Below are 23,912 nucleotides of genomic sequence, written 5' to 3'. Positions count from 1 at the left end.
ACCGATTTCGACTCGGTTTTGAGCGGTGGAGAAGATGACACGCCATTAATGGCGTATTTGAAAACACTGCTTCTTCCTTCAATCTGCTTCTTTCAGACAGTCCATATGGGTCCTATAAGGCTTATGGATGGGCTCTTTCTAAGCTCTAAGAGGGTTTGGGTGGTAGGTTCGAAGGGAGGAAGAAACAGATGGTTTCCTTCATGTTGCCGCAAGAAGGTGAGAGAGGTTACTGTTGCTCGGTCCTTCACGTTCCTCTTTATATCAAAACCTAGCTTTTTCGGACCGTTGGATGGAAGTGGATGGTCTGGATATGATTTAGGTGTCCGGTTTCTAAAAACCGCTAAGGGAACACGGTTTTGGCGTCGATTTTCCACTGGAAAACCGTGAATGGATGGTTTGGGTTCGTCTCACACAGAGAGCTGTGATTGGAGGAGAAATCCTCACACGGATAACAACATCTGGCGGGAGAAGGTGGTGGGGATAGTTTCCATTTTGGGAACGGGTCGTGCGAGGGAGTTTTTGGGCCGGATTTCAGCACACACACGTATGCGTGCATTCATGTTGGGTCCACCATCCTAAATGGATTCGAGAGGCCTGAAATTTGAACGGATTCGATCGTCACAAGGTGGCCCATATAAATCACAATGGTTTGATTTAGAAGTGGCTGGAAACACAACTGTACTTGCACACCAGCCCAGTTCATCCGGAAACTGTGTGCATACTCGTAGGTTTCACGCTGTGAAAGTGTTGTATTTTTTTTGAACGTGGGCTCTCTATCATATGGAAGGTTTGGATCATTTAAGTGGTAGTGGAGGTGGGCCACAACTTGAATAGATGAACGGTTGCTTGGCCGTTCAAAAGCGCTGAGCGCGGGACTGAAAAAGGAAGAAGAAACTTCCTTCTTTTAGAAACTTTCGGTCAAATCCGGTTTGACCGGTTTCTTTAGTCCAGTGCACAGCTGGTGCACCTCCCCTGATGCACATACGCACTAATGTGGGGCCCATAATGATGTTTTTATACAATCTACTCCGACCGTTCACTTGGTGGACCCAATCAGAGCCTCTGACCAAAGATGAGGCGAATTTAAAAGTCAGGTGGGCCATGTCAATGAACTATAGTCTATAAACGTCAATTTCTATTGCTCTAACGGTCTGATTGCCATACTATAAAAAATCAACGGTCTAAAGGAGTCCTACTTCAATACCAGGAGTCCATTGATGGTCATAGTAATGACTAGGAATGTTCAGGTAGCATTTCTATATTTTTCTTAGTAAAATATCAATTATTGTTATTGTTAATATTCCTATTTGTTTATTTATTTATTTTACTTAGCACTGAATGATCAAGTCATTAATTGATTTTACTTGGTTGATTTATGGTTAGATTAATCCTAAATTTGAATTATCAAGTATACAAAGGGTTTGGGCAATTAAGTAAAGGTCCATGACAGTCTAAAGACGCGATAACCTAGTCCGGTTAAATAGTAGGGTGTCCATGACTCTACGGTTGGATCGATCCTGATTTTAATATCGACGAACAAGAGACTCTACGCTCTTTGGTGTGTTCAGGTCCAACTAATTTATTTATTAGACACTCCTAATAATATTATTTGTACTCATACACTGCGTATTGTTACTATATGTACACACGGATGCTTATTCATTTGTCATTTTATTTGTATGATCCGCCTTTGATCATGGCCGTCAACGTTGAGCCATCTATCCAACCTCAGGCATCTCTATTGCTGGAGCAATTTATGGTCAGATTTTATAATTTAATGGTCGACTTAGGAAGACTGATCGTTAAATTGATTAGTAGAATGTTGTGAGTCTAATGAACGGTGAATTCACTAATTCAGGTCCTGAAACTCATGATGTATGGTTTAATTGGCCTATTAAGGCGATTGAGATCCCAGGGACAGTGGGTTCATAAAGATCAATGCAAATTTCATGATGAGATGATTTTTGTCCTCGAGACTCAATTGCTAGATGACTTGATAAATGAATCAAGGTTGCACTAGACGGTCGAGATGGATAGATTGAGAATCACTGTATGACTACGTTACATGTGTTCTCACACACATGTAAGTTAAATTAGATTTTCATGGTGACACCCGAGTACTGAAAAGTACGGGGCATTACACCATATATCAATTGACGTAGTATATTCGGTTGCTCCAAATATAAGCTCTGGAGCCCGGTAGTAGCGAAAGCAATTGTATATTATGTTTGCTTCTCCCTTGACCTGTTATAATAACGAAAAACACATATTTCAGAGCCAAAATCGAGAAACAAATATGCGAGTAAAAGTCTAAAATGATATGTTGGCTTTCCCCTTGTGATGATATGCAGAACTTGATATATTCCCACTGGTCAGGTATCAAGCATGAAAATACACTGTAAAAAGCACAAAAGTGTGCACGTACCAGAATTTTTGCACTTCCAAAATCACAAAGCTTGACCTGGTGGGTGAGAGGATCCACCTGCACAAAAATTCACCAAGTAAGATAAACAGTTGTAGTTCCCAAACAGAACAAATTCAGTAAACATCCATAATAAAGAAAACACATACCAGAAGATTTTGAGGCTTCACATCCCTATGACAAACCCCGGGTACACTGTGAATATAAGCTAGGCCCCTAAAAATATGGAGAACAAACACCAAGTCCAAAAAGAAGAAGAAGAAGAAGAAGAAGAGAAGGAACAGATAATTAAACGGGCGCAGAACCTATAAAATGCAAGAAGGATCTCATACTTGATACGTATAAAGTTGTACCTGATTTAGAATAAAAGGAAAAAAAAAAAAATCAGTCTATATCTGTTGGGTTATTTAGAATTCATAGTGAATCATACAAATTGCAAATCCAACTTGTCATATTGGTACAACTATAAATTGCAAAGAAAAGATTGAGACTCATAGGGTTTTGATTCAATCTGAACCTCCAAAAAAAGATAAAAAGAAAGTTTAAGTATAGCAAGAAGAGCTTATAAAAGAAACTAAATTCCATGATGGTTTTGATTTTATATGAACTTCTAAAAGGAAAGAGAGCTATAATGAAAGAAACAAAAATAAAAAATAAAATAAATCATTCAGCTATGTATTTGTGCAATGGTCAGTTTGTTTTGGCTTCATTCAGCTATGTATTTGTCTTTGACATCTTGTTTTTGCTGATGTTTGGCAAGTCTTCATCTGTCTTAATCCTCTATATGATATTTCCTGGATCTTTGGTTTATCATAATGCCTGTTGTTTGTTGGTACAGGCTGGCAGGTCCACCAACTCAGATGAAGGCTGTCGAAGGTGGCTTTGTTGGAAGGGTATGCAATTTTTTCTTTTTTGGGTGGCGTGGGCTTATTGGAACTCCAGGATCAATGGTAACCCTTGGATTGGAGGTCTTTTAGGGGGTAAAAGGACACACAGAGGAACTTTGATGGATCTTATTTAATTCATTTTCCCTTCCGTAAGAATCATCCAATAGAATGGTTAGGAGTATTTAATCAGTGTGATTCCAATCATCCAAAGTAGAGTCACAAACTGTGGTCTAGTTTCGGCCCACACCTAAGGCCGATCTTGGCCCTGATCTTGGTCCACCTTCTAGCTGAAACTAGGCCTGATTTCAGCCCCCTTTTCTGAGGCTGATTTCAACCCAAACGTGGGTTAGTTTCAGCCCAGCACACTGATTGGCCACAGCACTTCTTCTGGCCCTTATTTTCAGTCCACCCCACAGGCCAAAATGTGGTCATTGTTGGACCAGCTGAGGGATGATTGAGGTCCAGCTACATGACCCAAAATGTGGTCGTCCCCAGCCTGATTTCCACCGTCTGACGGGAAGCCGTTTTCGGCCCTGTTGAAGGCTAGTTTTTGTTTCAATTCGAGGCCCAGCTGTAGACCTCATTCAACTTCAAAACACAGCCTTGCTGACTATCTCATTCAGCCCAGGTAACAGCCCATATCGCAGCCGTTACCTGGCCTGGTTTTGGCCCAAACTCAGCCCTTACATGGTCTGATTAAGAGTGCCTACGGCCCTGTTGTAACCGGAAATCGAAGTGGATAATGGAGGTGGGGTGTTTGATGTTACCTGGCTCCTTCTCACGCTCAGAGATGCTGCTGGACCGCACTGGTTCGACTCAGTTTGAAAGAGCCGGGTCGACACAGTGCAGCACCAAGCTTGCACCAATCCTTCCTCTCTTCTTCCTGGTTTTCTTCTTTCTCACAACCTCACTGCCACTCTCTGTGCTTCTCTGCTTCACTCTCTCTCTCTCTCTCTCAGTGGTGACTACGGGCTGCACTGACCCGATTCGATCCGATTCGAACGGCTCGACTCGGTGCAGTGCGGCACCAGGCTTACACCCACAATTCTCACACACTCTTTCCCTCTCTCTCTCTTTCTCTGTTGTTCTCTCTTTGGTACGAAACCCAAGGCACCCCAACGGCTTTTATAGCCGAGAGGAAGAGCCCGCACGAACCTGCCAACGGCTGAGATGAAACGGCCCTTGAAACGACTATCTTTGAAAAGCTGTTGTGCATGGGGTCCATCTGACCCTGGGGGTGGGCTTCTGCTGCCATGGTCCATCAGAAAAGCAGTTTTTTTTTTTTTTTTTCAGTGGGGCCATGCTCTGATGGTGGGTCCCACGTGTATACGGGGAAGATGATGAGGGTGGCAATGGCAAGTTTTCATCTACGGCATATTCCCATGATCAGATCCATTTAAACGGATCAGATGGGACCCTTGATCACGCTAGGGTCATTTTTGAGGTTTTTCATTGGCGTTTCACCACACCGCACGGGATATTCCGCCTCATGCGGTTATCTCGCGAGAATAGCTATTCTCGGTTTACAGACGGGTGCTGCCCTAGAGGGTACGATGGAGATGATCCCACGTGTCCTGATAAAAGGCCTGGATTAAACCAGCTGGGGTTTCCGAAGAAGGAAAGTTTCCAGCGCCGTTTGCTTCTTCAGGTGGTTGCCTGTTCATTTCCGGTAATGGGTTGGAAGGCCCGGATTTTCACTCCCAGGGATGGCTGGGATTTAGAGAGGATGGTGGATGCGGATCGCTGACGTGGAGAGTCTTGTAATGGCTTTATTTCCGGGAGATGCAGCTGACCGTTTGCGATCAGCTTCGAACGAGCACATGTACGTGTGCATAGTACCCTTCTTACCGTATGAAGTTTTTCTTCAGGACCTCTCTTGATTAATGATCGGTTTGGATTCTTCATATTCTGGTAGATGGTAGACCACACCGTGTCCAAATGGAGGGCTCTCGGTCCAGCCCGCCGTTTGGTGGAGACGGAGGAAAACTTCATTTTTTTCATCGGGTCAGCACTTGTTTGACTGACCGATGGTCTGGCGCACGTCGTGCACTTGCACTTATAGTGTACATGCATCTTATGTGGACCCTATTGCGTTGGTATTTTTCGATCTGAGCCGTAAAAACTTCTTGATGTTCATACATGAGATTTTTTGCCATAAAATGGATGATCAAATGACCTGGAAGATCCACGAGTTGTGATTGAAGCGTCATTTGAGTTTTCTTGGGAATTCTGAGGGTCGGATTCCTCTAAGATTTACTTTCAACGGTTGAAAAAGGGATCCAGGGTGATAGGTACGTTCAGGCTTAGTTATTTGGCCTGATTAGTGTGTGAACATTTAGTTTTCTTTTTATCTTAGTTAAAGTCATGTTTTGTTTAGCATCTGGCTTATGTTCATGCTATCGCAGTTTTTAATGGTAACACCCGCATGTCAGGGTGCGGGGTGTTACAGACATAGTGACAACCAAACTCTTTTTGCATTTCTATGTTTCATGTCCAACTTGAAACTATGGGATTTGATGTGTGGGTTAAACCCCACTTAGGCCATCTCATCTTTATTGAATTGTTCAGTTGTTAGCAATTCAATTGAACATCAAACGCAGCCTTGCCATTAAAATTGTTATACGTCGCTGCCTGAGAGTTCATATATTTAAATATTCTCATGATACTTTATGAACACAGTTGATTTGCACTACACCAAAATAGTCATTTTGGAACGGTTTAAACATTTGCCAAACAGGGCATCGCAACAAAATATGAACAGTTAAAAACCGTTTTAGGTACCATTTCAAAAATTAGAAACAAAATATTAAGAATGGTATTAAACTATTCCGGTGCCAATGGTCAAATTTTAGGAACGGTAATTTAAGAACTTAATGTTGCCGACGGTTAAATTTTAGAAACAGTATTTTTCCTTATTTAGGAATGGCTAATAAAGTTGTACAACCACGGGCTTTTGCTAATAATGTTTTTTTTCTTTTTCCAATTGAAGCTGTATTTGTTTTTATTTTTAAAATCCAAATAATATTAGATACAATTAAAAATTAATATTAAACAAAAATTGAACAACTTTTGTAATAAAAATTATATATATTTACAACAATAAATTTACAATGGTCCAAATACATGAAAAATAAATAATAAAAAATCCTCCATGCTCCACTCCTTGTGAAGCATGCATGATGCATGGCCCAAACCACGGAGCGTGTCATCATGCATGACCAAGCAGTAGAACTGGGATCTCTGGCTTGTTGAGAGAAGCGAGGCGTTTTGCAGGTTTGAAATTTCTTTGTTTGAATTACTTTGAGATAGAGAGTCCACTCCTTATATGTTCCAGATAACCTGATGGAAGTGAACAAAATAAAATCTCATTATTTCAGTACCAAATAAACCTAGGCAGCAAACTAAAATGCACAAATCACATTTTGCAGTATGAAATTTAAAATTGCAACAGTCAAGTATACCAACAAAATCAAGTTATGACCAGTGTTCAAATTATTGATATCGCTACAAGTTTCGCTGGCCAGGGATACAAAAACAATATTGATATCGTCTATAATATTGCTGATAATCGAAAATGCAGTGAAACATGAGAAAAACAGTGGAATTTTCAGCAAAACTTAAGATGTTAAAATGTACATATTTGCATATTTATAAATTAAAAAAATTGAAAAGAGAATACATACATAACAAGTTTCCATTTGATGGGGCCTTAAAAGCATGTACTATTAAAAGAAATCAGTCCAACCATCGCATTCAGCCCATTTAACCATCAAACCTTTCATCCAAATGTCCATCGATATTGCAAAATATCAACAACACATAATATTTCACCAAAAAATCATCAATAATTGGAAAGAAAACGAAAGATTGTGGTCTCAATATCATAGAATTTGCGCTATCGATAATATCCAGTTATTATCAATAATATCAATGATAAAATGAACACTACATACAACCATGTGCCAATGAAAAAAAAAAAAATTTGAAGTAAATTTTTTATAATAAACAAAAATTTGATAATATCAATACGTTGCCGATATTGTTGAAATATCGTCAATACACTTATGATACAAGCATTACCTAGAATTACATGGTCGAAAACATTAGCAATACATTGGCGATATTTATGCATTGGCAATACAGCACCTATAATTTACATAGTTAAAAATATTGGCGATTACATTGGTAATATTGATACGTTGGTGATACATTGTTAATACATGGAATTTTCGATACTACCAGCGTTATCGGTATCGCTACCCGTGTTATCGGTATCGCTGAGCTGGAGATAAAGATAATATCGGAGATAATTCGAACACTGGTTATGACTACTCTCCAAAATGTCTGGAAACCCATCAAATATCCAAAAGCCCACAACTTTAAGAAAATAAAAATAAAAATAAACCAAAACCTGAAACCCCTGTACAAAACATGCAAGAACCAAAAGAGAAAGATGGCCGCTAGAAGACAAAATGAAAGTAAACACAAAACACAACAAAAATTTTCATAGAAAACCCCAAACTAACAAATTCAAGAATACTAGAGAAAAATAACTTTTTATATGAAAAACCAATTAAAAAAATCCAAAGGCATAACCTCAACAAAGGTCGTGTGAAATCACCATTCAACGATTTCAATACTGCCCATTTACAAAAAAAAAAAAAAAAAAACAAAATAATACAACTGATTAAAAGCGGGCCAACAAGAAAGAAAAAGAGATGAAAGTGCCTGTAATTGGCAACTTTCAAAGACAAGGCTATAATAATGATGATAAATAATGGATTATCAAATCCATAAACTAATAAAAATAACAACTCATGAAAAAATCAACTCAACTCCGTTAAGTTTTTTACTCGAAAAAAAAAATCAATGGAAATGAGTTTCTCAGCATGTTCACTAAAAATCTAATTTAGGCTAATCAACTAGAACAAGCTCTAAGTTAATTAGAAATTGAACAACTATGATCAGTCGTGCATAATAACTCCAAGCAAAATTTGACCTTGCAGCTAGAAAAACCCCCATCAGCTGATTGAATGGTTTGAATGGAGAACCGAGTTCAAAGCTTATGCTCAACTGATCCAGATCATTGAGATTAGAAGCAAAAGGAGCATAATGACAGGGATAAAACCTGAGAGGGAAAAAATAACAATTAGCACAAAAGAACACTGAAGAGAGAACCATGAATCAGAAAGGCCTAAAATGCATTAAAAAATCATTAGCATATTAGCCTTCTTCCAACAATTATAGATAGGCATTATGTTTGTAAAATTTTTACCATTGGATATGACATGTGTTGTGTTTTTTAGATAAAAATAAATTTCAAAAATAAAAATTATTTTTAGAAAGTAAATAAATATATTAATTATTTAAACTTTCCATAAATAGTGTGTATAGCCAGTCGGTAAGAGAAGAGGTTTTTGCTTATGCAACCAAAGTTCAAATCTCCTCGAGGACGGTGCGAAGCACCGTCCGCGCACGCGCGCGTGTGGCGTGGGCTGTAAGGTTGCTTGGGCGCTTTATTAGGCGCACTTAGCACTTTCGCATCGTCGCAAGGAGCAAAAAGATAATCTTTTTGGCACATGGTTCAAACTTTTTTTGCCATGGTACAACTGGAATTGAACGAGGGTTTATCCTGATGATTTTATGACCTTTGTTGATTAAGAGTAATTGTGACATGATTGTACATGTGTCACATATGTCATGTGTCGCTTATGTGGATTCAGTTTTTCCTGTTGGATAACTGCTCCTGTCTGAATGGGTACAGAAATAACTGTCATATGACATAGAGTCATGTCCTTTCATGGAAAAGCAATTGTTTGCTGTGAATGGGTATAGATTTCTTGAAGAGGCTCTTTAACACCTCTTCAGGAAGAAATCCATAACCTTTCAGTTGATATAAATCTTGGATGCTATAATCCAGAAGAATAGACTCTTAATTCTTAACATTATATTATCTTTTGTGCAATTACTCTCGATCTAATTTCTTACTAAGTTTTTTCTGAACGTCTTAAGGCATATCGGTGTCAAAATTAAAGATTTGTTCAACACTTAAGTGTGCAAATTTTCGTGTTGAAAATTGGATTGAGAGTTCATTGTATCCTGAAGACAATTCGCGGATTTCCTTCGTTTGCACTTGCTGGAATTTCCAAAAAAAAAGGCAGCAAATCTGCCTTGAGAAATCAACTATTCAAGTCGAGCCTTGAACCCGATAGATCTGATCGTTTTCTTCTATCCTCCGTTGTGTATTGGATTTCTAACAACATGAGAAAGTAATGTATGGCCCCAAAGCACAGGGCATCTCTGTCTTTCAATTGCATATGTGCTCTCTTTTTTTATCTGATGATTGAATCATGTATGCCCCATTGTTCGGCAATGTATCTCCGCTTAGTAAACACCCATTCTCAAAGCAAACAACAATGTCAGGAACCTAGAGAAAGAAGCCCTAGCAGTTACATTATTTAAGGAAAGAGGCCGCTATTTTGACAGATGCATCAAAACATCAATACACAACACTTGTTTAAGCTCACCAGGACAGTTGACTTGATAGGCAATCATGTGGATGGATCATATCTCAAAAAATCATGTCCAGTTTACCCTACACATTTCTACTTTTTTCTTTTTCCTGAAAAATGAGTATTGTTCAGTTTTCACAGGAAATAAAAAACATCTTCTGAAATATATAAACTTTTAAATTTAAAAGCAATTATACGAGTATTTCTCAAAGTTATGTTTAGAAAGGAGTTCTGCTAACTATGATTATAGCAGTAGACTCTAGAACCTTTACAGTGAGTGGATCTGGAAAGGGACACAGCCATCTACCATGTTCTTCTAATAATAAAGATATACTCCAACTCACTCATTGCAGAAAATGCAGATTTCTTAAGGAGCAATATTGAGATTTAAATCTCCATCTTCATCCAAGCCATGAAATTGCTGCTGCAAATTCTGCTCATATTGAAGGGAAGAATGATCCTACCAATTTTCCTTCCAGCATCACTATGGTAGACCGAAGACCCAAGAGACCAAGTCATCAATGATCTCCAAAAACAAGTGGTTGCTCTTATAGCATTGGTTCAATTCACAACTACAAATTAGCAGCCAGGTACATCTACTTCAGAAAATTATTGAAGATTATCAGTTAAAATCATTGGGCAAAATGAGATGTGTGTGTCTGTTTGTGGAATCACACCACATGAAACGGTCAGGATTCTCGCAAAGGGGTTCCTACATGAATCACTTTGATTTGATTTAGAATCCCTTCTCAGGAAACTAAAAGAGAGAGAAATTGCAATCACTTGAATTTGTTTCAATAGCATGCCCTAAAATTTCATACGCATCTCTGTATATAACCATGATGCCAAGGCTTTAAAGCCTATTGACCCATACATACCCCTGAATTGTCTCAAATGTGCTATAAAAGTCTTAAGGAATTAAAGAGGTCAAATAACACTAGGAATTTGTATGTATCAACCATATGAGGTTTTGAATACAGCCATATGGTATGTATGGACCATATGGTTTATAGAAAAGCCCAAAAGACTAATGCTTTATAAATAAAGGCATAAATGGTTTTTGATTGGACTTGTGGGCCCCAGTTGGATGACAGATTTTACCCTGGTTTTCCATCAGCCAGCAATAGATTCCACTGGTGGACCTCAATGGGTGGTCCAACAGTCCCGCATCATGCTAATTATTACACAAAAAAAAAAAAAAAAAAAAAAAAAAAAAAAACTAATAAAGTAGATTATCCATTACCCAGTAGGCAAGTACTGACATGATTCATGATGTCATCTAGCAATCAGCATCTTCATGCAATACAAAATCCACAAATACTACTCGTAGGTTCACAAAATATAATCACTTAACTGCCAAGTAATCCATAGTCATTACCTCGCCAATGCCACATTGTCATTGCTTGAGGGGGCTGACCTATTGAAATATCAAGGGATTTATATATATCTTACTACATATAAATTGTTTCTTTTATTAGCTATGATCAATCATTGAGGGTTAAGGGTAGGACTGAAGAGTGCAAGTGTTGAAATTAACATTTACTAGTAAAAGAGACGGAAAAGAAATCAATGAAGTCATACCAGATCGACTTACACGATTATCAATTAGACTCAAAATCTTTTTTTAATATACGTGTCCTCATGGAGTCCATCTCAAAAACTTGCTTTGCAAGCTGCAAAGAAGAGGTAGAGTAAGCACGCCTAGGTGATACTTGGTGATGCCATTCTTTGCATGGATTTCAAGGTTGAAACAGACTAGTCCTGGGAATACCAGACAAGCATTATTAAAGAACTCCAAGTTGTTCATCAGGTAGGCCCCATTTTTCAGATGCCTTGACAGAAGAATGAATGGATCCATTCATTTGATGGGCCACAATTCATGAAACAAGTTAATAGAAAAGATAAACTAGGCCAAGTCATGTGCAGCTGTGCATATGGGATCTGAGATATTCATGTATGGAAAAGGCCTGAAAATTAATATGCACTTACAAAAGGCACAAAGTGCTTCGAGATCCGATCGGTAAACTTTTGCACAGGAGCTCTGGCCATCTGCAATGATTTAACAAGGCGGACAATTTGAGAAAGAGCACTCTCTGATCCAGCATGTGTGGCCTGAACATGCAACACCCCGTTGAATTACAGGAACAAATGGAAAAGAAAGTTTTAAGAAAGACAAGGTTGAACCCACTCTACAATGAAATTTTTTTTTTTTGTCTCAAGTTGCCAATGAAGCATATTGTATAAAGATGGCAAGTGTTGTTGGGTAAGATATTAGCAAGTGCCTAATTAAAAAAGCAAATTGAATGAAAACAAACAGATGTACCTGTACAGGACATCGAAAATTATGTAGACGCGAGCATGACCTAGACGGCTGAAATTGTAGGGGCTGATGCCACAGACAACATCTTCTCTACACACCATTCATCTCCATGTATTTATTCACTGCCTAATCTATTTAGTCACATGCTCAAAGCCAAGAAGCAAACAGAACAAAATAAAATTTTTTAGGACTACTACAACAGACAGGAGTGGTTTGTGTAAATAGAATCCAAAATCTATTCTATTTAAACGAGTGTCAGAATTCAAACCTGTTATGTCTCTCTCTCCACTTGTTTGAATTTGGTTGTGATTATTAGTAAACATCACCCAAAAAAGAAGATTGAGAGTTTCTTCCGGCTCCCCAAATTCATAGGGGAAGGTATCTACAAAACTGAAAATTAGATGGAAGGTATGCCTAATTGCCATAGAGCAAAATGAAGATAGATTCAAATAATCAAAATAAATTACTTTTTCTTAACTCACTAAATTCAACTCCACTTTTATATAGGGAGTGCAACTGAGTAAAGAAACTATAGTAATTGACAACTAAACCCTAACTTTATAGATTTCTTATTGTAGAGTTACTTGGTGTTACTATAGAGCAGTACATGGTCTGATTGCACAACTGGTACTATGCATCAATAAAGTAATGACAAATCTCGAGAAAAGATTTTGATTAAACCATTTACCTCCATCATGCCTATGTGGACAGCTGAAACCATTAATGGCTGGAAAGGTAGAAGAAAAGCAGATGCTGCCATTAGTAATTTTGGATTCTCATTCCTGAGAGCATTTGAAAGACACTGCAGAAAAATGCCCATTTACGGCTTAGAACTATTGATCTGGTGGACCACTATGCATATGCCCTGCCCTGTAAGCCAATCTGACCACACATTACCACTATGCATTTACGTCCACTATGTATCTAATGCATAATTAGCATTCTCTTCATCTTCTTCTTCTTTTTTCTTCTTTTTTTTTTAAAAAAAAAAAATGTAAATCTGGGTGCTAAGGCCGAGAACTGTCTGTAGAACTGCAAATGCAGCTTCGAAGATGGGCAAGAATCCATCAATTTTCTTTCTTTCATCAACTTGGGGAGAACCCCAACTGACCAAAATCTTTTTCATATGCATGTCTTATGTCCCCATTTTCTACATACTATTGAGGTAGCTTAAAGAAGCTTGGTACTCTCATTTTTTAGTGCTTTCAACATAAATATGTATGGACTCGCTAACAACAAAATGGTGTTAGTGTAAGAGCAATTGGCAGCTAAGAATAAAGTTGCGTTAGGTCTTGCGTGATGATCATGTAAGAGCAATTGGCAGCTAAGTGCAGTTGACAAAGGAAATCAGAAGGAATTTTCCGAGAATGAGGAACCACCAGTCAAGAGCCTCCTGGAATGACAAGACTTGGTACTGGTAGCAATTTGACCAAAGGTGCACTTGCTCCATATCTTGACTAACCTTTTTAAGCCCTCGAGAACACAACAGGGCACAATCTGCCAAAAATAACAAAACATGCTGTCACATGGATGATTCAAGATAAACCAGGTTTACAAAAAATAGATAAGGCCCCAGACCGTCCAGTTAGTAACATGGACAATGAAATTTCAGATCATATAACACAAGTGCATGCACGTACAACAGTTGAAATCGATATGCCATTCAAACATCATTAAGGTTCCTGTGATAAGTTACAAACAATCTGAAAACATGCCCCACATGCATTCCCGTCATTGAAGAGAGCTGAGTTCAACACAGCTTTATTCATCTCATAACCACTGTACAGATTCCCATAGTTACAAGTACCATCTCAAAAATGATTCACATCCAAATCTTAATGAACAACACTAAAAATAGCAGTTGGGAGAATGATTCTCACCACTTTGGTGGTGTGTGGTACACCTGCCAATCCGCTTCTATAGTTGGTGCCAGTAAACAACCAACTGATGGTGTTCATGATCAAAGAATGTCTCATCTTCTCTTTGGGCGAAGTTCATGGTTGACTTCCTGATGGTGTTCGTCTTATGGTATGTAACATCCCAAATTTTCACGGCTAAAGTTTATACCCGTGCCCGAGAAAAATTGAGTGTTAATAATGTATAAATTGGATGCTTTGAGACTCACTCTTTCCTAGAGTGTACCGGATTTCATTGTGAGAGGTTTTAAATCAGGTTTACCTCAAACCTCTATAGCCCTAAACAAGGTATCTACAATTTATGTCCTACACAAGGACAAAGATCCTACACAAGAACCTAAACTTTATGTCCAACACAAGGACAATAGTCCTAATCCTGAACCTAACAATTTTTCCTATGCCATATTGCTCCATTATCAATTAAGCGAACTTTTCTTTTGCCATCAATTTTATAGACTCAATGCCCAAATCAAATAGAATATGTAACAAATACAAAATAATTCAAATATGTGAAGAAATTCTTAAAACAATAGCCAAGCATGGTTCGTTTCTTTTCTTTACACAAGTACACCAAAGTCAACAAATACCCTACCCCTCATGTCACTACACCATCCCTCTCTCCCATCACTTCTCTTACATCTCTCTCATCTCTCTCATTTTCTCCCAAACACCATGAGAGCAACCGTCCAAGCTTCCATGGAGGAGCTAGATGTGGCCCACTTCCTACCTCTCATCCCCACCATCCAAAGATCATCTACACCGTTGAAATCGTTCCCTTGGAGCTCTAAAGGCTATAGGCGAAAGGAGGAAGAGGAGATCAAGGTGGGTGCTTTTCTAAGATTAGATTTGTATCATTTTGCTGGGATTTGATGAATGAGGGTCCACATATGGTGGGACCCATCTTGATGTATGATTTGTATGAGGGGCCCATAGTGGCGGGGCCCCTCCGCTACTCCGATCTCTCTCCCTTTCTCTCTCTTTCTCTCCCTCTCTCTTACTATCTTGTGGACCCCACTATGATGTGTGTATGATGCATCCCCACTGCCCATTTGTGCGGCCCACCTTGCTACTAACCGGTGTGGGCAAAGGGGAAAACACAAATATCAAGTTGATTAAATCAGGTGGGCCACGTCTACATTGGACCCACCGTGACGTGTGTTATCCACACCGTCCAGCGTCCAAGGACGCTGGATGTGGACTAATGGTACGGTGTGAACTGACAGTGGGGTGTAATCACCACCTTCTAAGAAAATATACGTATGTCTGTATATAAAATAAATAATAATGATAATATTAACTATAATATATTATATTATAATATATATATATATATATATAGGTGGCCCTACGTGGACCCACCGTGATGTATTTGCCCCATCCACACCGTCCAGCAGATCTGGACGGTGCTGGAGTGTTTGGGCAGTGCTGTGGGGCCGGCCTTGATGTATTTGTTGCAGGTGTACCGTCCAGGGACGGTGGGCCCTAATGATGAATGTATTTCATCCCACCGTCTGTGTGGGGCCTGCCTTGATGGACCGTCCAGATCATGGACCCCATCATGATGTATGCAATGTAAACTGTCCGTCCACCATCCAGAGAGTGCTGGACGTGGACCCAGCATGATGTGGGTATCATATCCAAGCCGTCCAGACGCTCCAGCATCTGGACGTGGCCCTTGTGACGTAGGTCTGAGGTCCACACGTGCTGCACGCATGGGCTGCACGTATGAGAGCACCATGGTATATGTAATTCATCTAGCCGTCCATCTCCAGCCACTTGGCGCCGCATTGCTGATGTGTGGACCGTCCATCTGTGCATGTGAAGACCCCATATTGACATACCTTTCGCCTCCACGCCGTCCGTCCTCCTATTCTGGACAAGCAGCAATGCTGCTGTGGCGACATCACCAAGCTCTGTGAGGCCTGTCGTGATCTGTGTGTGCATCCTCACCATCCAGACCGTTGGGACGGTGGGGTCACATGATATTTGTGTTATATCGACCGCCAATCCAGCAGCAATACAGCTGCTGGATTGACTGTCTATTGGGTGAACCACACTGCATAAGTTAGTGGGGATTGAAACGTCTACCATTGAAAACGTCTGCAGTCTCTGGATCAAAATGAGAACTGTTCTCATCTTTAATCTAGAGCTTCGTGACCACATGAACACACTAGATGATAAATAAACGTTGTGGTAGGCCATGTGGGTTTTTAACGGTGGAAATCATTATCCCCACTATTATTTGTGGCATGGTCCAGATGATTTTCTGTTATGATTCATTTTTGTGGATAATGCTCTAAACTGATCTCTAAATGTCGATGAATGGTGTAGATGGACCGGCTAGGTTGGTAGGCCCACTGGTGCAGCCCATGCGATCCGGCCCATTTGATGTATTTTGGCCCGCATGAGAAGCCCACTGTGATGTGCCTGTGGCCCATGAGTTGCGGCCCATTATGATGTATTCGTGCCCATGGGATGTGTCCTATTTGATGTATATGAGGCCCATATAGTGGGGCCCATTTGACATATATATATATATATATATATGAGGCCCATGTATTACGGCCCACATTGATGTATTTTTGGCTCATGTGCGGGGCCTACCTGTTTGTATTTTTGGCCCATGTGATAAGGCCCACCTGTGTTGTATTTGAAGCCCATATGATGAGGCCCGCCTTGATGTATTTATGGCCCATCCACCTCGATGGATTGGTAGCCCGTCCATGAGGCCCGACGTATTGTATATGAGGCCCATTGATGCGGCCCACTTGTGATATATGAGGCCCATTAGTGCAACCCATCCATGAGACCCATCATGATGTATCTTTGGCCCATGAGCGGGGCCCACCCGTTGCGTATTTATGGCCAATCATGAGGCCCACTTGATGTATGTTGAGACCCATGGGTCGTGGCCCTTGGTGTTGTATATTAGGCCTGCATATGCAGCCCGCCGTGATATATGTATTGCATATCTATATCGTCCATTCGTGCGACTCGCCTTGTTGTATGCATTGTATTTCTATGTCATCCATTTGTGCGACCCGCAGTGATGTATTTGTGGCCCATATAATGGGGCCCAATGTGGTATATTTGCGACCCATTGAGGAGGCCCATTGTGATATATTTGAGGCCCTTGGGCGTGGCCCATTATGATTCGTTTAAAGCTCTTGTACAACACCCAATGCAATATATGAGAGGCCCGTAAAGGGGCCCAACGTGATGTATTGTGGCCGATACATTGTGTATGAATCCCTTATGTGGGCTTCTCCTTGGGAGCGATGTTGGTTAGATATGCACATTGTTGGGAGATGATGATTGAATGTCCACATTGTGACCCTCCCTTAAGCCTTGATAAGCTCATTCTCTTCATTCTCTTAGTGGGTTAACCCAAATAAGTGAGCCCCATTCACCATAAACGGATGGCTTCGTGCTATCGGATTTGATTTAACCATGGCCGAGGGCTGATATTTATATTCTGGTTGTCGGCTGTTCATCTATAAACTCCGTCTTGTTTATATGTTGATTCCGATTATCGAGGTCGAGGTCGATTTCGATTGCCGATTATCGATTCCGATTATCGATCGAGGCCGATTTTCATGACCGATTGATGATACCGATTGTCGTGGCCAATTGCCGATTCCGATCATCGATGCTGATTATTGATCTCTTCTGATTATTGTGACCGATTGCCGATTCCGATCATCGAGGCTGATTATTGATCGATTCCAATTATTGTTACCGATTGCCAATTTCAATTATCAAGGCCGATTATCGATCAATTCCAATTGTCATGGCCGATTACCGATTCTGATTGTCGTGGTCGATTACCGATTAGCGATCGAGGTCGATTATCGTGACCAATTGCCGATTCTGATTATCGAGGCCGATTATCGATCGAGGCCGATTATCGTGGCCGATTGCCGATTCGAATTGACGTAGCCGATTTGCTGATTCCAATTATCAAGGCCGATTATCGATCAATTTCAATTGTCGTGGCCAGTTGCCGATTAGCGATCGAGGCCGATTATCGTGACCGATTGTCGATTCTGATTATCGAGGCCGATTATCGTGGCCAATTGCCGATTCCGATTTACGTGGTCGATTTACTGATTTTGATTATCAAGGCCGATTATTGATCGATGCCGATTATCGATCAATTTCGATTATCATGGCCGATTGCCGATTAGCGATCGAGGCCGATTATCATGACCGATTGCTAGTTTTGATTATCGTGGCCGATTGCCGATTCTGATTGTCGTGGCCAATTATGAATTTCGATTATCGAGGCCCAATGTGATGTATATGAGGCCTATGTGATGAGACCCATTGTGATGCATTTGAGGGCCAGGCGATGGAGCCCATTGTAATGTATGTTAGGCCCATTGTGGTGCATTTGAGGGCCAGGCGATGGATCCCATAGTATTGTATATTAGGCCCATGTGAGAAGCTCATCATGATGTATATCAAGCTTTTGAGTAAGGCCCATGGTGTTGTATATTTGGCCCTTTATAAGGCCATGGGTTCACTGTACGTTAGGCTCTCTGCAAGCCACTCCTTGGGGGTAATGTTGGTTAAATGTCCACATTGTCAAGGCTGATTGTCGATGCCGATTATCGAGCCCAGTTATTGATACCGATTATGAGTATGTGACAGCATAACACCATAATACATGCTCATACGCATCATCTGCATGTTTGTTATGAGATGTAATTGACCATTGCATATGTCATTGGGTAGGTTGATATGAGACTCCCTGATAGGCGAAGGTTATCTCACATGAGCGCACGGCATGCGCATGATTAGTGTATGACTGGATTATATGACTCATGCATCACGCATTTTGTGGTATGACTACTGTACGCCCTAGCGATATCAGGGTCATAGCCTCCACAGGCATATCGTGGATGGTCAGATGGGACACCGAAAATGTTTGGTTCTAGCATACAGGCGGCATAGATATCCCTAGATGAAAATTCTTAAACCTCTGTGGTCAGGAGACGCCCCAACGTCGAGACCTGGTGGATATATGTGAGTGCATGAGGGTCATATACCAGTAGGTCGCGCCTCCCACTATGTCGTGGTCGGTTGGGAGGGGGTGTGACCTTACCTACCTGAGCGAGGGGGCAATATCTAGGTTAAGTCTGACCAGCTTGAAGAATCGGTCCGCTATCGACGAGTCGGGCCCGATATTGGTAGGCGGATAGTGAGGTCTTTTTCACTTACCCAGTTGTGCGCTCGGATAGGGGTGGCAAGCTGTCGTATAGTGTAATAGACTCCGGTGATGATCCCAAAGATGAATTGTACTGATATATGGACTTATTGAGTAGGAGTTGCATACTCATTCATTCATTCATTCATTCACTATCCACTCAGGCTGGTGGTGCGCAACTATTTGATATGTGTACCTTCGCAATGACCAGGATTTCGGTTGGGGCGCGCAACTAACCTAAGATCAGGAGTTTAGCACATAGAGTCTAATTATCCAAATCTAGGTATGGGACTGGTTTAGATAGAAGTCCCTTAGGATGGACCCCATAGCCTGCGATACTACGTGCTATCATCCCAACTTCACACTCCAGCATGGTCATTCCATAAGCACCGCATATTGTATTACATCCACGGCATATGACATTTTGGGTTATTGTGTTTCTGCATCTATATGGTCTAGATACGGCTGACGGTATTCGTGAACTCATCAAGAATTGTATATTACATTGCATCATCGACATCTGATATTTAGCACTTTATGACTCCTCATTTGCATAACTGATCTATATTACGTACTCTGATATTGTTGGACTCATGGACTTATCGGTATTTTCTCTTACTCTGATATCGTATAATTTATGATCTTACCAGTATTTCTTACATTGTATGATTATGACGTTATATTTGTATGCTTGGCACTTATCTTGTGCACACACTTTCACCGCCATCTAAACTTTCTATAAGCTTATGAACGATAGATGCGTGTAGGTGACTTTGGTCGCAGTGCGTTAAGATTGGAGTATGTAGCTAACTTCTGAAGCTTTGATTTTGACATATGTATTTCCTTTTCAGTATTGTACTCAAATGATTATATTAGTGGATATGTGGTAATGATGTTGTTCTTATGATTTGGGTATGCTTGTGGTTATGCTTCTTATGAGACAAATTCATATTGAAAATCCTCCTTGTAGGATCCCAGGATCGGAATCTAGCGTATGAGCACTGTGAGTCGAGAATGGGGTACTACGGAGGTTGTCGGCACCGGATTCGGCGATCGGAATTCTTGTGAATTCGATTTCCGGATTTGAGGCGTGACACGCCAGTCCATGAAAACTTCGCACTTCGTGAATATTTGTGAGAACCAACCATTCTCTGATTGCCTTCACCTTTTCCTCATCCACCCAAATACCCGTGAATGTTACGACAAAACCCAGAAACAATAGCCTATCAATCACGAAGCTGCACTTCTTTAAATTGAGATACAATTTATTTTCAATGAGCACCTGAAGGACCTTCTTGAGGTGTTCCATATGGGTAGTTTCGTCTTAACTGTATATCAAAATGTCATTGAAATAAACCACAACAAAACGCCCAATGAAAGGTTTCAAAACTTGGTTCATCAATCTCACGAATGTGCTAGGCGTATTCAAAAGACTGAAGGGCATGACAATCCAGTCGTACAATCCTTCTTTGGTCTTAAAGGCTGTTTTCCACTCATCACCCGACCGTATTCAAATCTGATGGTAACCGCTCCTTAGGTCCAATTTAGAGAATATTTTTGCACCCTTTCGCATGTCCAGCATATCATCCAACCGTGGTATACGAAACCTGTATTTTATGGTGATTTTGTTGATGGCTCGACTGTCGACACACATGCGCTAACTCTCATCTTTCTTTGGAGTTAATAGAGCTGGTACAACACATGGACTCATGGTTTCTCGAATAAGACCCTTACGGATCACTCCTCCACTTGCCCTTTTAGAATCTCGCACTCACTCGGACTCATTCGATAATGAGGATGATTGGATAAACTGGATTTAGGGATAAAGTCGATATAGTGTTGGATATCCCGCATGGAGGGTAACCCATTGGGAAGGTCATCGGGCCAGATTTCTTTGCATTCATGTAACAAGGGCTTTAGTCTTTCAGGGATGATGGTAGGCTCATGTTTTTTCCCTTTTACATTTAATACATAAGCCTGTCCTGTTTCTTTGGATTCTTCCACAAAGTCCCGTATGGTTAAGACAAAACGACCCTCCACTTTAGAAGTTTCAAGTGGTTCCTCTGGATCCATAGGGGCCAATATAGTCTTCCGGCCATCATTGACAAAGATATATATGTTATCTCGCCCTTTATGAGTAGCGTCACGATCAGATTGTCAGGGTCGACCAAGTAATATGTGACATGCTTCCATGTCAATCACATCACATACTACTTCATCCTTATAATGTTTACCAATTGAAAAGAATATGGTGCACCGTTCAGTTACCTTTGTTTCTCTGACCTTCTTAATCCAGTCGATTATATATGGGGAGGGATGACGCTCCGTTTTCAATTGCAATTTCTCCACCATGATCTTGGAGATGATGTTCTCACTACTGCCACTATTAATAATCACGTCACAAATCTTTCGATTCACCGTACACCTAGTGCGAAAGATGTTATGCCTCTGTGGATGCACTTATTTTCTTGGCGCATATAATAGCCACCTCATAACTAGTGACTCATAGCGAACTTACTGAACCCAACTTGATTCATCTGCCTCGTCCTCAGTGGTATGCTCCTGCTCTTCAACTTCTGAATCTTCATAGCCGTTATCAGCACTACCATCATTGATAACGAGGTTCGCCACTTTTCGATAGGGACAAGTATTTGATAGGTAGCCCGGTTGGCCATAACGATAGCAGTTGTCGAGCCGTGGTTGAGCATAGGGGTTCGGGATTCTACTTGGACCAGGAGCAGTCGATACGCCCCTTTGGGGTCTCGCTTGCCCGCTTCCCTGATCTCGGCTTTCAGACGTAGGAGGTTGAATGCGTGTTCCTACGGACTCCTTTCCTTATTTGAAAGTTAATTATCTTTAGTTTTCACCATCGATTTGATGGTCACCTATCAAATGGATAAGATTGTCTAATGGCTGCCATTATTTCCAAATAAACTATTTGTATATGGTTCCAGTAGATGAACGGATCTGATTTATAGATCACTCAGCCACATGTACTTTGAGGAGATGTAAATGAGCCGGGCTCGGGCTTAAAGATAAGATATTTGAATAGGCCCGACTCATCGACCGGCCAAAAACTTCAAATCCGGGCCAGACCTACCTCAGATCAGGCCCGTTGAACGTGAGCAGATACACCCAGATCCATAGCTCAACTGGCTGCCTGAGTGGAGATACCTCGTTTCCACACTTGAGGTCTTGGTATCGATCCCTAGCGGGGTGGCTAACATGGAGTGTGTCCACTGACATGGGTGTGTACTAGCAAGCTAACCCGAAAAAAAAAAATAACGTGAGCAGATTAGGTGCGGCCCCGGCCTCACCCAGTACGGCGCGGTTCCCACCTTCATGTATTATATTATATTCACGCCCTACATCTGTTTTTTCATATCATATATCATTTCTCGTCATGGACTAAAAAATTAAGTAGATCCGATTCTCAGGTGAACCATACAATAGGAAACAGTGGTAACTGTGCATTGATGGGCCACAAAAGTTTTGGATCAAGTTGAGATTTGTTTTCTTCTTTCATCCATATTTATGTGACCTTACTAAACATTACAGAGGCATTATTGTGGGCCATAGGAAGTTTCTAATAGTAAGTCGTTCAATCAACACTGTTTCCTATAGTATGGTCCACCTGAGATTTGGATCTTCTTAGATTTTTGTCTCATGCTATAAAGTGATATGGAAAAAAGGATGGACGGAGTGGATGTATCATAAATACATCAAGGTGGGACTCAAGATGAGGGCCGCACCGTCGTCGGTGAGTCCGGGGCCGCAAACGGTCGGCTCGCGTGCCAAACAAGACCGTGATTCGTTCTCTTTTCTCGGGAGGGACGCGGAAGTTACTGTTGTCGGAGGTTACGTGGGGCCACATATATGAAATTAAAAAATCCACTCCGTCCATCAGTCTTTCAAGATCACAAAAGGACAGGATTCGAAAAATCAGTTAGAGCCAGAACTTATGTGGGCCACACCACACCAAACAGCCGGATCCAAAACTCCAGTCTCCAAGAGAGAGGCTCGTATAGGATTGGAAACCGTACTCGCGCGGGTAAGATAGAGAAGTAGCCTCGCTGCATATGTAGCAAAGATATACAAGCGCATGATCTAAACCGTTAGATAATGGGAAAAATCGTTTGAATATTCTCAAGTGAACAGAATATTGGTCCTCTCATCAGTTCAGCTATTAAAATTTGTTTAATATGGACCGTTTGTCCTTTTTAGAAAATTTTCATTTTATCATGTCTCCTGACTTTCATTAGACTGGCCTGGCCATTTCTTCATGCATCTTTATGGTGGGCCCCACCTTATGGATGATCTGATCTTGCAAGCACTTCAAGAAAACCCCTTTCTCCATCTCACTCGCGCGCGTCTCCTCATAACTTATCGAGTCTCTCCCTCTCCCGAGAGAGGGAATGTAAGAGAGAGATTAAGATGACTTGGAAGTAGCAAATACAAGAAAGGGAGATTAAGACTACTTGTAATTAAGAACTGCAAGAGAGATTTGGAAAGAAAATATTGCGAATAGAGAAGATTTGGAAGCCTTTTTATAGGCAAAATGTTGTTTTTTTGCAATAAAAAAATTTTAAAAAAAATTCAATGTACTATGGCCAATATGTGATCGCATATTTTCGCATATGCAACAT

The 23,912-nt window shown here is 40.7% G+C and overlaps 1 long non-coding RNA gene across 1 annotated transcript; it reads right to left on the bottom strand.

The window, feature by feature from the left end:
- Positions 1 to 2,158: 2,158 nt before the first annotated feature.
- Positions 2,159 to 2,657, bottom strand: LOC131227201 (uncharacterized). Its single transcript, XR_009162101.1, has 3 exons — positions 2,572 to 2,657; positions 2,426 to 2,482; positions 2,159 to 2,244 (listed from the first exon to the last, which is right to left on the bottom strand). It is a non-coding gene; the product is annotated as an uncharacterized LOC131227201 (long non-coding RNA).
- Positions 2,658 to 23,912: the final 21,255 nt, after the last annotated feature.

This window comes from Magnolia sinica, chromosome 15, assembly GCF_029962835.1.
Source record: "Magnolia sinica isolate HGM2019 chromosome 15, MsV1, whole genome shotgun sequence".
NCBI lineage: Eukaryota > Viridiplantae > Streptophyta > Magnoliopsida > Magnoliales > Magnoliaceae > Magnolia > Magnolia sinica.
The sequence above is the reverse complement of the archived record's forward strand: the minus strand, read 5'-3'. Positions and strand labels throughout refer to the sequence as shown.